Below are 17,804 nucleotides of genomic sequence, written 5' to 3' on the forward strand. Positions count from 1 at the left end.
CCAGCTGAAGCAATGGTTATGTACTTTGATAAAGGAAAATACACCTTTAGGGAAAAAATATTCTTCAAAATACTTATCTGATATTACCTACAGATATTAGTACACCATTTAACTGTGTTTCCAGCAGACAACAAAATGACAAATCAGCACTTTAAATAACAACTTTATTGTGAAAAAATGCAAATGTTGGATGAACAAATACTGAAATTTCCTCTTATTTTTCACAAACAGGTATTTGAAGCGGGACAGACCCTAGAGCATTTGTAAAATTAATGTATTTCATTTTACTGGAAAGGCTGCTCATCAGACAATACATATTGCAGAATAAAGGATTCTCCTACACTGCCAAGTAGGCACAAAATCTGCGTAAAGCTTAAACAAGAAATCAAATGTGTTAAAGCTGAGTTACCAGGGGTAATGTCTCTTATTTAAAAGATGTTTACAAACTCACTGATGAGCTGAAAGCAAGATTCAATTGCACAAGGCAGAGTATATCCCAAAGTAAGTTCTTTCTATTTCCTTTTTCCATTGGGGAATATCTATTCCTCTCTAAAATGCCTAGAAGGGATTTTCATAAGAGAGCAGAACCATTTCAGCTGTGTCCACAAGACTAAGCAATTGATACATGCAAAAAAGGGAAAGAAAGCCATTTGCAAAATGAAATGCTAAATAAATAATCGAAAAAGCTTATTCCGATTTATAAACCCTATTTCAATATTAAACTGGCTTATCAAAGTACCACCACTGTAAGTGCAGCTGAACAGCACAAAAATTGCTTAAGGGCGCACGACGAGTTTCATTTCCAGAAGACAAATATTCATTCCATCACTTCCACATAAAGCAGCCTCCTGCCTCTCAAAAACAACAGAAGAGGTTTTGAACCCTCGTTGGGGTACGAGATTCTTCAAGACTAAGTGCAGGAATTGTCTTGATGGATATAATAACAGTAATAGGGGTAATAATGAGTTTAAAGGCAGCAAGGAAATCCTAGCAACCATGTGAAAAAATGAAAGCTTCCCATATACTTCACTAAGGGAGAGGAGCAACAGACCTGCATGGCACATATGCAGTGAAGGTTTCTCCCACTAAAAAAAAGTGTAAGGAAAGAGCTTACTGCAAGAATGGAGAGATTTCAGTTTTAGTCAAAACAAGCTGGATGTTGCAATCCCTGTTCCACAGCAGCACTGTCTGAGGGAGCAATGGGATCACTCCAGCATGGTGCTGCGCAGTTCCAGGCTAGCAGCGCTCCACATTTCTGCCAAGGGCCGGGAATTACTTAAAGCCCATACAAGAAAGAACCAGGACATGCACACAAACTAGCTACAGGAAAAGCAGCAAAGAAGACTGACCACTTCAAAAAACATGTGTATTAAACACTCAGAGGTGCCCATTCTGAAGTATATAAATATTTATAGCCAACAAATTAATTACTTTTCTTAAGAACGCAGGTGTTAGAGGGAGAGGGAACCATATGCACAGGCATTTTTCATGCTTGATCTGCAAAGCAAACTATTTTGTTACGGCCCTTCCATAAGTGACCAAGGAAATCTGTATGGTTAATAATTCTGAAAAGATTTCCACGTACTGAAGTGTTTTAATACCTCTTTCCAGGATAAAAATTCTTCTCATTAAGGAGGATAAGAAAATTAACATTACTGCTAGCGCTAATAGCTTACTTCTTGTAGGTTATAAATCTGCAGGATAGTGAGGCTTACTTACTGTAGCTTACAAATTTCTCCCCTGTGGGTACCTCAGGAGTCATCTGTTTCTCAGTACCTAGTAATCAGGGAAATTTGTTACAAGTCACATTATGGTTGCGGGGCTGTCTTCAACTAGGAAAAAATTAAGTTGAAAAGTCATAATAAGATGTCCTGATTTCACAACATAATAGACCTACAAAAAAACCTTTCAAGTATGGTTCAAGCATAAAGTGAAGACAGCCATGGAAAACAAGCCTGCTGACCTCCTTGAGAACCACCATGTTTGCAAGTTTTAAGAATGGTAACTATTCGTCACTGCCCAACTTATCGGGCTTACATGGCAAGGTTTTGGTAGCAGGGGACTGCAGGGGTGGTGTCTGTGAGCAGAGCCCAGCAGCTGCCCCTTGTCAGATCAGAGCCAGCTCCAGTCAGCTCCAAAAGGGACCTGCTGCTGGCCAGAGCCAAGCCCATCAGCTCACTAATACTGGTTGCACCTCTGTGAGAGCAGATTTGATTCTGCTTCAGGCAGGCAGCAGCAGTTCCCCTGTGGCCTGTGGAGAGGCCCCTGGTGGAGCAGGCTGTCCCCCTGCAGCCCATGGGTCCCACATGGAGCAGATCTCCACACTGCAGCCCCCCCATGGGTGGAGGAGCCCCCGGTGGAGCAGGTGGATGCGGCCTGGAGGAGGCTGCGGCCCATGGAGAGCCCCCACAGGAGCATTATTTTAATCTCCCTGTGCTGAGTCTGTTTTTGCCCCGACAATAAGTGGTGAGCGATCTCCCTGTCCTTATCTCAATCCATGAGCCCTTTTTTTCCTTTTCATCATATTTTCTCCACCATCTCCTTAGAGGAGGGGGAGGTAGAGAGCAGCTGTGGTGGAGTTTGGCTGCTCAGCAGGGTAAAACCAGCACACCAACTACACATGTAAGGGCAGATCTGCAGGCATGTAATAGCGTGAGCCTTATTCACTGAAATCATCTGGTGGCAGCAGGTTGTTTACTGTACAGAGACAGCCTGAACTCTGTGCCCTCGGGAGACTTGTTTCCTCAGCAGAGGCAGGGACAGAAAAACGTAAGTGAAGAGATAAGACATTTATATGGGAGCAGTAGAGAAAGCTCGTGAAGAGGAGGGCCAACAAACAGAGAAGCAAGACAAGCCTGACAAAGCAGGAAGGGCACGATGCTCACAGCAGACTTCACGGCTCATCCACCTCAAAGTTCAAATGCAGCTCGTGCCAGTCCTCCATCGAACTCCTGCAGCTCTCACAGCACTCCTGTACAGCCTTACAAAGATTAACCTTTCCAAGTCTTCCACTTCTGGGAAGAGATCATTCAGATATCCTCAGAATACAATGCTATACCCGTTGCCTGGTGATGACAGTGTAATACAGAACTTGGTTTTAGGATCTGGCTTGCCGAGAGAAATTTAGCTTTGCTGTTCTTTTTACAGTACGGATTGTAAGTCCCTCTCCATTTCACCTTCCCTCACAATACAAACCCTGAACAAGATTCTTGCAGGACACAGATGTTGAAGTGAAAAATAACAAGTTTCCTTGTTTAGCTTCAACTCCAGTCATCTCGTTAGACCCTGAGCTGTAACTCCCTACAGAAGCTGTCAGCGCTGCACCTCACCCAGTCACTTTTCTGTGGGTACATTCATTGCCACGAGCTTACCTTGGTTCACTGAAAGTTAACGTTGGCTGGGATGAAGCCAAGACTCACAGTGAATGAAACAGAAACGCCACCTCTAATATCAATTTTAAACAGTTACAAAGTGAAATCCTGGGACCAAATCCAGGTATTTGCATTACCTTTTCTAAAATGGGAGTTCTGTGTCTAGAAATCCAATTCTAAGGAAAGAGGCAATAATCACACACAAAAAAAAGGGATTTTGTGGTGTTTAGATCATTATCAATCGTTGAAAAGGCTATGAAAAGACTGTTTCAAGTTCAGGATAAAGTATGCAGCCAAAGCACAGAAAGCTTCTGAAGCACACAACATATATGCAGTAGCACTGAAAACATCCAACTAGGTGTAACACAAGGACTGCTGTATGTATGGGACCATAACGGAGATATTTTAATGAATAAAGTTATCCTGATGCAAAGGACATTTCTGACTTGTAGCAGTTTTAATCTTCCTTGAATTTAAAAAAGTGAATTTAAGAAGTTCTTCTGCCTTTTTGTAACGTATCCAGTTGACCAGTCACGGTCCCATCTTAAAATGGACTTTGCCCAGAGAATTCTCCTGTTTTTCCTAGATGTTTAGGTGACTAATCTATAAACCAAATTTGACTTAGCAGTTTGCATAAGTCACTATGCTCTCTGGGCTGGGAACAGAGTATCTGTGGCAGACCTATGTCATACGTAAGGCAGTAACCTCTTCTCATAAACTGAAGCAAAACCCTAATAAGATTTCCTCAAAAACATATTGAGTAAGGAACATTACTTTTCAAGATTCTCCACTTTTAATACTAAGTGCCAACTTAAATAACTGATATAACAAAATAATATTCCTGGGCACCAAAAATGCTTGGAGAAAGGGGAACCTCTTTTTATTGGAATATGAACCCGCCTCACTTGTCTAACAGGATCACATTTATAGGGGAGATGGAGCAGAAAGCTGTGGGTTAACGTTACAAACTACTTGCCTGTAATGGTAAATAAATGGAACTTACCTTCATGTGAGAATGATAGATGTGAAAGGTTTCTAAGTTGTATAGTACAGGAGGAAGCCAAGTTTGCACAACTTAAAGCTCACACTCAGCAGTGATTAAAACCAGACAGCGAAAATGAGCGCTGTCTCCATTCAACCTCTTCCTCCAGGAGCTACTGCAACTTTTAAGGTGATCTCGCTCACAAAGCAGGAACAGGACTGCTTCATTTCTCAGCTTGGTGTGTCAAAAATAGGGGCAAGCTTACACTGAAAGCTGAGTCTTGTGACTCCAACAGGAGACACCTTGAAGGCCAGGCTCTGCAACAGGGACATCATACAAAGAGGCCTGGGGGCAGCTGTGAAGGAAGCGTGAAACAGCAGAGGCTGGCATCACTGGCACCACGCTCAACAGTGATTTCTCAACACACGCTGGCTGGCTTCAGCACAGCATACTTTAAGTGCTGGCAACTGCCAAGATGTTAAAAATAAACTTTGGACTCCAAAAATACACTTCTGATTATTTACATTCTGAGCCAAGACCTCAAAATGAAATCTGAGCTTATATTGAAGCTTCCATGCCTTCCCCGATCATTACAGCTAATAAATTACCCTCTAAAAGGGCAAGAAAGATTTTCTTGTAATCATTTATCTGGAGAAGCATAGGCTAAAGACAGCTAACATTAAAAGTGAAGTTGTCAATACTTAGCTATTCAAAAACCCCGTGTACTGAAGCACTTGCAATCAAAGCTCCATCAGACAAAAAGCCTTCAATCTCAAGTACTCAGTCTAGTTTTCAACTTACCTGAAAAATACACACAGCATTTACTGAGGCTTGAAATGAACGGCAAAAGACAAAGGGAACTTCTTGGAAAGAAGAGTCTGCTACCTGCCGAGGACAAAACCTGAACTTCTGCCTTAAAACTAACTCTTCCATTTGGGAAAAGAAGAAGATACTACTACTTCACAAGCATTTGACACCAGAACGAGGAACACATGTCTAGCCAAGAACTTGAGTGCTATTTAACCAGCAGAGGCACTAACTGTGCCAAGTCAGATATCCCTCATTTTCTGTTAGATATGCTCAGTTCCGGAGCTGGGAACAGATGTAACAAGTCCCATCAAGCAGTAAGCTGTAAGAAGTGTGGGACACAGCAAGAACAAGGTTGTTAAATTAGTTTTATCAAAAAACTTAGTGATAACTACGAAATTTCCTAAAGCTCCAGTGCTATTTTCTCTTCTTTTAAGGCATTGACACACACAGGTTTCCATCCAGAGCAGCACTATAGCATAAGTCTCCTATCAAATCGACTTTATTGCTCATTTATGTGAGGAAGTAAAGCACCCAGAGAGAGAAAATTAGATGAACATGCCTCAGCTCTCATCTGCTTGCATACAGCTGCTGACAGTTTCAGAGCCCAAGGACTCGAAGTGCTCCTTGAAACGTACAGCTGTTGTAGTGCAACTTTGAAGCAGGAAACCCCAAATTATGCAAGAAAAAATTCCAGGGAAAAAAATGCCAGTTCATGTACTCCAGGGAGAAAAAAGCAGCAGCAAGTAATTCTCAAAGCCTCTCAGCAAGCAGTGCCAAGAGATGCACTGACATTCTAGACTGAAAAGGCCATTTACACTTTTTTCCCCCTTTTTCTTTTTAATTCTCCAGTGAACAACGTCCATGACAACTGTCTTGAGCTGCAGGAGTTCCTGTATGTGGCAACAGTTCGTGTTCTTACTTTAAAACCCACTGAAAAAATCTCGCTAATTATTTGCCTACCAGTTCTTAAATGCTAAAAACCCGATGACAAGTGAGAGAATAACACAAATATCTGGCATGTACATTACTGTGTCGCTCATTTAATCATTGCTTGCACAGCTGAGAGCTGGAATGCTTGAGAAGGGAAAAAGGAAAAAAAAAATCTGGCACCTTCGAGATACTAAGACAAGAGAAAGAATTTTGAATTAGGCCCTGAAGAAGAATCAGCGTCTCCCAATCCTGCAGTCATTACTTTAGCCTTTTGAAAAGTTCCTGTTGGTTTACCAGCCCAAAGTGAGGACTTAAAGGAAGCCTCAAGAAATCTGATTGCCAGCAGCCAGTACGCTGTCAAAGCACACAGTTAAAGTCCTCGGAGAGCTGAAAGTACCAAGTGGAAGAATCATGTTGAGATGGAGGCAAAGAACCTGGGTAACAGCGCAAATATTGGGTACTAGCAAGAAAATGTAATACCTCGAGACAATGCATGTTATTTACTCATAGGAAAATATTAGTAAGAAAGCTACTGTCTAATGGTAGTAATGGAAGGAGACAAACTTCCCCAAAAGGCAGACTGGTCCATCAGAGCTAGAAACAACAGCTGGTGGACACAGCATCAGGCCACACAGGGAAATGAGCACGTTTCTGTTTTACTCACCCCTTACATTATATTAGTTTACTTCAAAATTCACGTGGTTTTCGTGGGTCTTTCTAGGGAACTGACTTCATTACTGGCAATTAGCAAAGCTACCAGACTGCTTCTAAACTGAAACATTTAGAATATTAAGACAAAACAAAAAAGATACCTGCCTGAGCACACAAACAGCAGAGAGGCATTATAATGATACACGCAGTTTATGCCAGACACAAGGTAACATGCATGGACAATCCTAACAATAGCCAATACTTCAGGCTTTTTTCCCTCCAAAATAATAAAAAAAGCTTTGAATACACAGACAAATCTTTAAATTTGATCTTCCAGAAGACTGCACACTGCAATTTAATTGACTCCTGGAAGAGATTCTCTCTGTGACAGAAGAGCTGGTCTGCTTTGGAAAGCAGCAATTTCAGGTTACAAAGCCCCAGCAACAAACCCAAATCATTAAAAAGTATCAATGTGGGGGGGACTGCGGTTGTTCCAAGCGATCCGTAACAGTTGCAAGACAGATTGAATTCGATTACTGTTTTTAGTGCAAAGTTTATTGCAGACCTGCAGTAAAAACTCGATTCAGCTTCATTTTTTGAGATGCTTATCTCTAGGCTGGCACACCAACTGAACCGATACACGGAGATGCAAGGAAAAAAAAAATGTGAGCCATAACATTAAAATGCTCCAGCTTGGCCAAAAATATGAGTAACCAGATACACACCGCCAAAGGTCACAGCATCCCCCCAGCCCTGCTCATGCAAGCCATTGAAAACCAGCAATAAAGGCGGCCTACAAAGAGGCACCAAGCCAGCAGCACCCCAAGGGAGAAAGAACTTGACACATTTTTTCAGTTACCTTGCCAATAACCTCCCCACTGTATCCAACCCACTAAACATTAAAATCTGGAAGAGAAATAACGATTCTATAGCAACCAGCTGCTGAGATATTTTTTTTTTTTCAAGCAGAATGAGGCGAATCCAACTGCCAAATACTTTCCCAACAAATTTAGCCCATTCCTAGTGGGAGGAGGAAAGTATGTTCGCTGCTCTGAGTCAAGATGCAGTGTAAATCTGAGGTCATTATGAAACTGGGGCACTATAAAACAGATCAGGAGGCCAGGAACAGGTAAATATACTGATACAGATTGTAGGTATGCAAATCTGTGTTACTCTAGAAGAACAGACATCATGTGAGGCCTCTCCTCTGGAGCAGCACTTCTGCAAGACTTTTTTTTTTTTTTTTGACTCTGGTTACTCCCATCACCTACCATGTCTCCCCTTCAGGAGATCTGAAAATAAGCACAGCCACGTGAAGACATCAGGTCCTCAGCGGCAGCTGCACGTGTATGTGAGCCGGGTTCTGTAAGCTCCCTGAAGAAAGCAGCAATTTGGTCATCTCTGTGCCCAGATGCAACCGCTCCTGCTGCGTGTCTCCTCATGCGCGCATCTGTAACAGGGTCCAACCTCCAAACACATCAACTAAAACATTTCTAGGCAAAATGAGATTCAGAAACCATTGGAATCCAAGAGAGCAGTTTCCCTTAGCTCACATGCAAAGGAAAGCTCTAGTTAACTTGAAAAATGACTGAGAAAAAATTAATCTTAATATTAGGTTTATACACATTGTCCCAAGACATCTCCACAAGTCATTTTCCAGAAGCCTACAAATCAAGAAGTAGAGCCAAGCTAACTTCATAACCTCTCTCTCTTTCGTCACAATAAGGCTTGTTTCTATTTAAATCTTCACAGAATAAAGTCCTTAATCTTTAATGAGAGACAAAGCAAGCTAAGACAAGACGGACTTATGGTAGGACTGTGTTCATCTTCTCTCATTACATAGCAGAGGGATAACAACTGAACGCAACAGGCAGATGTTTGAAACATCTTCTTTAAGGCAGGGTCCTGTTTTTCCTCTGCAGCTGGGTTTCCTCCAGTGGATTTTTATCAACTGAGTGTTTCTGCTGTAGAGCACAGCTCATCACAAATACCGTGGGTACCTCTGCTTCAGAGCGAGCCCTGCAGATCGCCAGGAAAGTTGAATGTACCTCTTGTACATGGTCTGCTACTGAACCAGAAACTGCTGTGACCACCACCTTAAAAATGGGCATTTTGAAGATAGATTCAGCACAGAGACATTCCCTACATACTGTCAGGAAAGCTATTTTAATGCCGGAGCTCCCCAGCCCCAGCTCACCTGTACTTTGCTTTCCCTCACTAACCCCTTGTGGTTTAATCCAGGATCGGATCAGGGTAATCCAGGAAAAGCAGGAACTTGGTACTGCCTTAGCAAATTCCTGAAGCTCTAGGAATTAAGCTACTTCAGCAGAGAATCCCATTTTCCTGGGTGCTACAGTATAGATTTTTCCTTGCTCAAAAAATGTAAAGGAAGAAAAAATGCAAAGAAAATGCAAAATGATTTCTGAAGGTCCACAAGACTTGAGGAATTTATTATGTATCAGAAGCACTGCCAATTAGGGAAGGGGAAGAATCTTTCCTCTTCCACAAAGTACTTTAACCTCTCTGCAAACCAGTAAGGCACACTAGGCAGGTTTATTATGCAGCTATCAATGAAGCCTCCTGAGCGCCCAGAACCAGCTACCAGCAGAAAAGCCCAGAGCCTTTCAGCCTGCTGAAATTCCAGCTAACATGTCATCCCTGGACCACGTTCAACTCCTCAAGCCAGCAACTCGTGAGAGCCAAAACCGCCGAAAGGTCAAAGCTCCAGTGCTCTTACCCGTGCCTCCTAGCAAGCGAGGAGGCCGGGGAGAAGAAGAGAGGCACGATTCTCCCTGCTCCTGCTCCTTTTAGCCCTACGGTTCTCCTTCCTCGCTAGGAATTTGTACCCGACAAGCAGCAGCAGAGGGGAGCTGGCCCAGATCCTACCACTGGCTCCTGCCCATGAAATTGGGAGTTAACCTAATAGCGACACCAAAGCTTTCTGCTGAAGGTTGACAGGGAAACGAGCGAAGGAGAAACAACTGGAGATTTGTTTCTAAACAACAGAAACACTCAGAAATATCACGTCAAATTAAGTCTCTGTCATACAAAGACTATATTCAAATTAAGGGTAGAGTCAGATGGTGTTCACATGGAAAAGCCTTGCCTCTGGCTGTTTTTGTAGGGGATTTTGGCGTGGGTTTATTTTATTTTTTAAAGAAAACTCAAATATTTTCAACCTTTTCTATCCCACACCATCTTTAACTCTCCTCTGGGGGCATTAGGATGAGCTGGTACTGAGACAGCCAGTCTCACATACATAAATACTGTATTGCTTTTATTAACCCAATATTCCTTTATTTCTTCCTTATTCACACAGCACATCAACCACCACCACCTGGTGCAGGACTACAGGATTCCAGTGCAAACTCCACTTTTAAAATCCCATTTAATAGAAAAAGTTAGTGATAACTAGTCCAGCCTTCACCAGGACCTTCCCTATAGCATCACCTGAACTCTTAGGCAGCACAAAGAGAACAAAAAGCTGCCAGATTTCCTAAGACTGAGCAAGAATTGGAAGGGGCACCAAAGCACCGAGGTCTTACATAAAGTTTGTAGAGCACATCAGGTAAGTTCAGGCAGAGCTGGTGGTTGCTTTTGGCTTGGTTTGGGGGGTGGGGTTTTAATTTGGAAGACAGCTTTCCTTACGGACTCCGCTGGGTTGTTACTTAGTCATATTCTTATTTGTAAGTTCTAAAATAGAAGCAGATTTAAAACTCTTTGGGTTAAATTCACCCAACTAGTTAATTCAAATCATTTGTTTCTTTAAGAAGTCATGCAAGAGCATTTGTCCGCAGTTCAGAACAACAGGAGTACTTGACTCAAAAGGATATTTCCTTCTCCCTCCTGCCCCCAAAGATCTCAAAGCGAAAATGTTTTGCTTGCACCAGGCAGCACAGGTTTTACGCAATCCTGTCAGGTTTAAATGTCAAGTTTAAATAGTATCAAACATATTTTTGGGACACACTTAAGAATTCAATCAGTTTCCCCATCTGATCCACTAAATTCAGCCTGAGGCATTGCAGACCTTTGTTTCACAAGAGTGGATTCCAGCACGTGGTTAGGGTTCATCCATAGCTCCTGATTGTGCAAAGAGGATGACTGATCAACCAAAAACCCATGGAACTTAAAGACAAAATGCTGCACAAGCCTCGACTCCACTCCGATGATTCTGGTAAGAGCTGTGCTAATGTTGCACGTGCATGGATAATGGGTTCAGCCATTTCTTACTGGCAAGCTTGATATTTTAGTCCCACACTGCCTGCAGATCTCTCAAAGTCGAAGACCACCCTCTTTGTATCGCCAATGCCCCACGAAGGGCTCACAGCCAGCACTAAAGTTAAGGGATGCACCTCTAAGAAAAAGGAGCCTGCTTTTGGTGTCTCCCCCTGCCTGCGCCACCAAAGCAGCTGCCAGTGCTCCTTGAAGCAGCAGACGCTATCTCCAAGATGCTTAATTTCTATCCTATCTCTTAAAATTAGCATGCGTTTGATAGCAGGCTGCCATTTGTTCTTTTATGAGCACGTCAGGTTGCTGGCTGTGCTTTTAGGCACAGCCAGGCAGGAGCAACAGAACGTGCAGAAACATCGAAGGTAGATAATGGATGATTTCAAACTGCCATCAAACAGCCCCAATATCCGTGATCTCTGGCCATGAGTTCAAGCACGGATGATCTCACAGCGTTCAGACATCCTTTCACACCTTCAGGCTTCGAACTTGAAGTTTTACAAGCCAGGATTTAGAATAAGAGACAACCAAAAGGAATGACTTGGAGAAGAGATTCATTGCACGCCTGTTTTCTAAAGGCAGCAATTTCCTGAATACCTGCAGCAACTCAATTCCACGCTGCTTTGTGCTTACAAGGAGTTTTCCTGCTCTGTTGTGCACTACACCCCCTGTTCTGAAACATGAGCACACGCTGCAGAGCAGAGGTATTACAATGCAAGGCTTCTCTCTGAAAAACTTTTAAAGTATTTCAGGTAACTCTACGAATTATTCCCGGTAGTTTACTTCATAACAACCTCTCCTTCTTGTGTTTGGCCCTTACAAAAATAAGCAAATTTGGGAGAAACATCAGCGTGTGCCACATAAACTTTAACTTCAACAGCACAGCGTACAGAAATATTTCTAAATACAAAGTTTCAATAGGAAAACACCTGCCAGACTTTATATGAGTCTGAAATATATTTGGCAATTAAAGTAACATAATACAGATACAACAGGAAAAAAAAAGAACAGGTAAGAGGACTGCTGGCTGGCAGAGACAAGGAGCGAGGCAAGCAAGCACTGCAGGAGCACAGGCAGCAGATGCAGAGTTCCCTGACCTGGTCCTATCTCCAAAAAGTCAATTATGTTGGATGTTCATGACAAAACCAAATAAAAACACACACCCCAACACCTGAACATCACAAGAGTCTTTCTGTCTGCCTCAGAAAAACAGAGAGCCAAGTTTATCCAGCTGGGATTCACATGTGATTCGAAGAAAGAAAAGTCAGTATTTTTGTTCCAGAAGTTAAACTATTACACCACCGCCCTTGGTATGTGATCAGATCACTGGCATTTTATTTATTAAAAAAATAAAAGCAGGCAGGACTCTGCAGTTGTCAATTTTCATTCATGATTCTCTGTAAGGAAAGAACTTTATTTCCACAAAATACCCTGAAGATTTATGGAAGTTACTGGAACGCCTTAGCAAAAACAACACTGGATTTCAAGTGATCTCTTTTCCACCTAAACGATACTGTTGTGCTCCTTGAGCTGACAAGGAACTCGTTACAGTCCTACAACACGCAGTCACCTCTTTTCTCTAGATGCAAAGATGAGGGGAAATTGAGAAATGTGGTACAAGCAGTTTGAAGAGCCTCTTTCCCGCAAAGAGCATCACCATCATCAGAAACCTGAAGGAGGGGGCCAGTTGCTCCAGTTGACCTTATTTGAGCCTCTTCCACAAAACACAGCCAGGTAACTCAGCTTCTGCCTGAACCTCCTCACCACGAGCACAGGGATGTCCGCAGCACCTCCAGAGGCAGCTCCAGGGAGCTCTTTGCAGGTGCATCACCTGCATAGCGTGACTGCTTCTTGCTCACGGCTCTGTATGGGCACAAGCACACGTTCACACCTAACAGCTCACAGGAACGGGATTACCACTGCAAAGCTCAGGTCTAAACACGGCGGAAAATAACTGGAACTAGGCAACTGAGCAGATCTGCTCAGCCTTTTACCTTCCCGCACTGCAGGACTGACACAAAAGCTAACACCGGAATTTTGGCAGATCCTGCTGTGACCTCTTGAAAGTTTATTTTGCAATATATTAAATATTGCTCCTTACAACATTCTTGTGCTTTTGGACTTGAAATTGCAATGTAAAAGAAGTCCATGAAAAATCATTTTTACAGTTACTTAACAGACTTTTTAAAAGAAATAAAGAAATGACCCAAAAATCACAAACTTAGCCAGATTGTACCTTCAGAGTCCTCAGATCACTCATATGAACACTTAAGGTACAAGCAGAATAAATCCAAAACACGAGCATAGGCATTGTAAGGCCAGGCTGGATGGGGCTCTGGGCAACATGGTCTGGTGGGACATGTCCCTGCCCTTGGCAGGGGGTTGGATGGTCTTTAAGGCCCCTTCCAACCCAAACCATTCTGTGATTCTATTAAAATGTAACATAGAGGATAGCCATGGGCTTATGAGCATGCAAGACTCCTCCATTCTGCAGAGACAGCTGCATGAATTAGCTTCCTAGAAGTCAATATTGGATTTATCCTTTAAGTTCAGCTGGTAGGGCAATGGACAGAAAGTTAGTGTATATTTTGCACGATGAGCACTACTTAGAAAACACATCCTGTTGATAGGTAACTTTATTTTCCTCTCCAGGATAAGTGGTTGCTCAGTAAAAGCATACACAAATTTTAACACCAAACAGGGCACAGAAACTGACTGCTGCTTTCTTTAAAAAGTGTGGGACCAGAACAACAAAAAAGAGCTGCTGTTAACTGTCAAAGATGCTGGGAAACCCAGACACCGCCTGCTCACAGCATGCGTGATGTGAGCTGGAAGTTTCTCCTATGAAGCACAAGATCTGTTAGAGACTTCACTTTCCATCATGTTATTCTTAGTCGTAGAGTCCAGGAATCACTTTTGGAAGGCATCTTTAAAAAGCGTGGCTAAAACACAAGCAGAGCAGCTGACTAGTGAACTGGTCCAAAGATACTACTTCAGATTGATAACGTGTGGTTTAAGTTTTTATACCATTTAGAAAATTTCTAAAAGTCCTCACATAGATCTCATGAAGGATTTCAGAGGGATATTTAGTTGTAAATATTTACAGTTTTATATAAAAGTAGGGAAAGCAATGTGCTACCGAAAGCATTTTGTTATGAGCCCTCTGATAAAGTCCCAGTCATTTCCAGTGGCTCTCCAGGAGCACTCTTTCAAAAATCATAGATTTAAACTCAGATGCCCTGTGCATTTTTAAAGTATTTTAATAACTTTTCTACAGATTAAGTAATTATATGAAGCAAGCAAACTTGTACCTTAAAAGAACACAGACTAATTACTGCCCAGTCCTTCACCCATGGGTCCAGATCCTCTTCACATGGATTCTTTGCCCAAACCTTACAAGTCACACCCACAAAGCAAAACCTGGACTCTTGGAGAAAAAGTACCTTTGAAATTATTTTAAAAGCATTGCTAGGGCTTGCTTAATCTGTCACATTATACCGAGAAACACAAGGGAACATACCAGCAAGCCCACGATTTTCAAGGCAAGCCACGAGGCAAAACCTGACTGCTCCAAATCTGCAGTGTTTAGACTTCGACCGCCAGAACTGCGGTCACCACGAATATCCTGTGGGCACACACAACCACAAGGGATGGGGGAAGAGACTGAGAAATGCTGCAAGAGAGAGACCTACAGTGGGGATTTGGGTTTCAGGCAATTAATAATACGATTACTTAAAATTCCAAGCACATTTCACACACCCAACTCTTCTGAGAAGACGACTTGACAGGGAAAAGGAAAGATGACCTCTGAAATGACACTAGCACTAATTAATTCATTTATCTTATGAGCAGCACGTGAAAAAGGAAAAATTAATGTCCGACATACATGAGCTTAATGCATTTCGTAAGAGAAAACCAAACTGAGTGTATATACCACCTCGTTCACTTTGTTTGCATTCTGATTGATCTGAATCACAACACATCTTTTTCACCAGAAATAAAAAGGAAAAACAACTTTTCTTTCTGGGGAAGAGATAGGATACTTCTCCCACACACACAAGTTTTACTTCTCATCATTTCCCACGCTGGCCAAGTAGTTAATCCTCTGACACTCCAAAGTAGGTAGACAAACTCCAGTTTCAATCGTAGGAAAGCCCTTAAGAGATCAGTAATTAGAAACTAAGCTCTCCTACACAAACAGTGCACGCTCTGTCAAGAAGCTGACCACCTCTGCCTCCTGCACAAACACACGCAGCCACCTACACGGACTCACTGTAGACAGGTGGATTAGCTAGGCATCCACACGCACACCCCAGAATTACATCATTTTTGGTTTGGTGTACAAAGGCTTGGCAAATGCAGTTATTTTAATCCCCAACTGCAGCACTGGTATCAGGACATACTTAAGGGTAATGGTATCGCCCCAAATAGCAGCAGAATCTGTGACACTGTGTTTTAGTAAGAGTACTCTTGAAACACTGTAGCCACTTTTGGCAAATATCATCCTGAAGCCTTGGCACCTCAGAATACACTTTTATGCATACAAATAACGCATTATTAGATCTCTGACTAGAGCAAATTTGTAATTGTCGACCATACTATCCAGCTTCATGCTGTGTAAGTGAAAACAAAACCAATTTACTGCGGAGGGGCCATTTCGAGTTCAGCAACTGTATTAAACACAATGGCAACAAGCAGTCAATGTTTCCAGCAGACAACAGGCACAGAAGCAGTATTTATTCTAATGATAAAAAAAAAAAAAAAATGAACTTATCTCTTTGGTTCCCTGAAGGGAAACTACTGGGACACCACTACCTGAAATGCTCGCTGCAAACAAATGGCTCTGCTTGTGATTTATCCTACTCTACCTATGACTAAAGACAGCATAAGTAAGTGGTCGTGGTTGATAACTCTCCTTGATGATCTTTTCCTCAAGTCTTTGCCAACACTTTGAAAACAACTTCTGTTGTTTTCTCTTTATTCTACAAACAGAGCTCTCTAAGTTCTTGTTTTCCCTGGTGTTACCCTACTGAAAACTAAAATTGCAACCTGTGGCTACAGCATAAGGATAGACCAGAAAAAGGCTATTCAGCATCGTCACTCACAGTGATCTATTTGCTAGATTCACATTCTTTGCTGAATCCACATCTAACCTAATTGCACAATCGGAGGTATTAATGAAAAAGCATGCAGACTTTCCGCCAGCTAACTAACAGCAGCAAGAGATAGCACAGGCACTGACTGCAGGTCACCAGTTTGTTTTGGGAAACCAACTCATACTTTACACAGTATCTTCATAGTTATTCCACTCAACTGGGATATAAAGGTCAATTATAAAGAAAAATAAAGAGCTACACTGAAAACAAACTTATCTGGAATAAAGACAGTGAGATATCACAGAGGGAACACGAGAACGGAAAGAATTAAGCACGGCTTGAGAAGCAGCAAGCACAAAGAGCAACCTGCTCGGCTCAAATGAAGTTTGAGCCTCACACACTGGGGAAACCGTTCAGAAACGGTTCATCTGTACGAAACATGACCCCTGTAAAGCTGCCAAAACCAGTGAGCGCGGACAAGCACTAATAACGCAAGCTGAAATGGTCCGAGCTGCTTGGACTTATGTGCTTGCCTAAGTGCTTATCTTAAACGTTAAGGTAAAGAAGAGGACGGGAGCGTGCTCCTTACCTGTGCCTCTCCAGGCCACCTGGCCTGCCAAGCAGGGACACCCCCGGCCCTGCAGCGGGGAGCCTGAAGGCAGCCGAGCCGCCAGGCTCCTCCTTCCACACCTCACCCCTCCGGCACAGCTCCGGGGATGCGGTGCGAGCGCTTTATAATGGGAAGGGGAATTTAGCACCGGGTGCTACGTCAAAAAATGAAATTAAGAAAATAAAAAAAAAAAAAAACAAAATATATGGGATGTCACCTTGCTCCTTGGAGGAAGTTGCTGGCGGCTAGAAAGGAAAAGGCAGAGGAAAGCGAGGCGAGGGCTGAGCCCTGTAGCACCGCAGAGCCTGAGGCTCCCCACTCGCTGGCACCTACACACAGAGAGCGCTGATTCGGTTTTTAGCTGCTATTTAGGAGGAAATGCACGCATTTGAGGGTTTTATCGATTTTTTTTTCCCTGTTTAAATACAAGCGTTAGGTAACAGCTGCGTGCGGCCAAACCAAAAATCGTGCCCGAGAGCTGGGGCGGGATGGGGGGCGCGGGGGCAGCCCCAGCACCCCTGTGGGGGGCACAGACCAGCACAGAGCCCCCCGCGGGGCACAAAAACACCGCGATTAATCGCGACACACCCGCGGGGGGGGGGGGGGGCGCAGGGCAAATGGCGGGGGGCGCCCCTCCCGGCTCCCCCCCCTCCTCACACCCCAACCCCCCCCGGGGCCGTACCTCATCGCTGCCCGGGCCGCGGGCCCTGCTCACAGCCCTGGAGGCGGCGGCGGGGTCCGGGGGCCCGGGGCCGGGTGCGGAGCAGCAGCGGCGGCCGGCGCGGCCGCACCATGCCCCTGCGCCGCCTCCTCCGCCGCCGTCTGGCGGCCGCTGAGGGGAGGAGCGCCGCGCCCCCCGCTCGCCCTCACGGCGCGGGGAGACGGGCAGCGCGCTGCGCCAATCAGAGGGCGGGGCCCCGCGCCCGCTGGCCAATCGGAGGGAAGAAGGGGCGGGGCTGCTGTCTTGCGGCGCTCTCCGTGACCCCGCCTGCTGGGTTATGTAGTCCGCGCGGGCAGCTCCTCCCCCCCCGGCACTGAGCGACAGCCCGCTCAACCAATCGCACCCCCGCTTTTACGCCGAGCGGCAGCCGCTTCCACCAATCGCCGCGCGGCGGGGCGGGGCCCGA

At 44.0% G+C, this 17,804-nt stretch overlaps 1 protein-coding gene across 7 annotated transcripts in view; it reads right to left on the reverse strand.

Annotated features, from left to right (window-relative positions):
• ITSN1 (intersectin 1) overlaps positions 1-17,616 on the reverse strand; it is a 128,887-nt gene extending 111,271 nt beyond the window's left edge. For all 7 annotated transcript variants that reach the window (XM_082780909.1, XM_082780910.1, XM_082780906.1 and 4 more), the window contains exon 1: positions 17,360-17,616. The gene's annotated coding sequence lies outside the window, so the exon portion shown is untranslated. The remainder of the gene's footprint in view (positions 1-17,359) is intronic.
• Positions 17,617-17,804: the final 188 nt, after the last annotated feature.

The sequence above is a fragment of the Aythya marila genome, assembly GCF_965140915.1.
Source record: "Aythya marila genome assembly, chromosome: 1".
NCBI classification, from domain to species: domain Eukaryota; kingdom Metazoa; phylum Chordata; class Aves; order Anseriformes; family Anatidae; genus Aythya; species Aythya marila.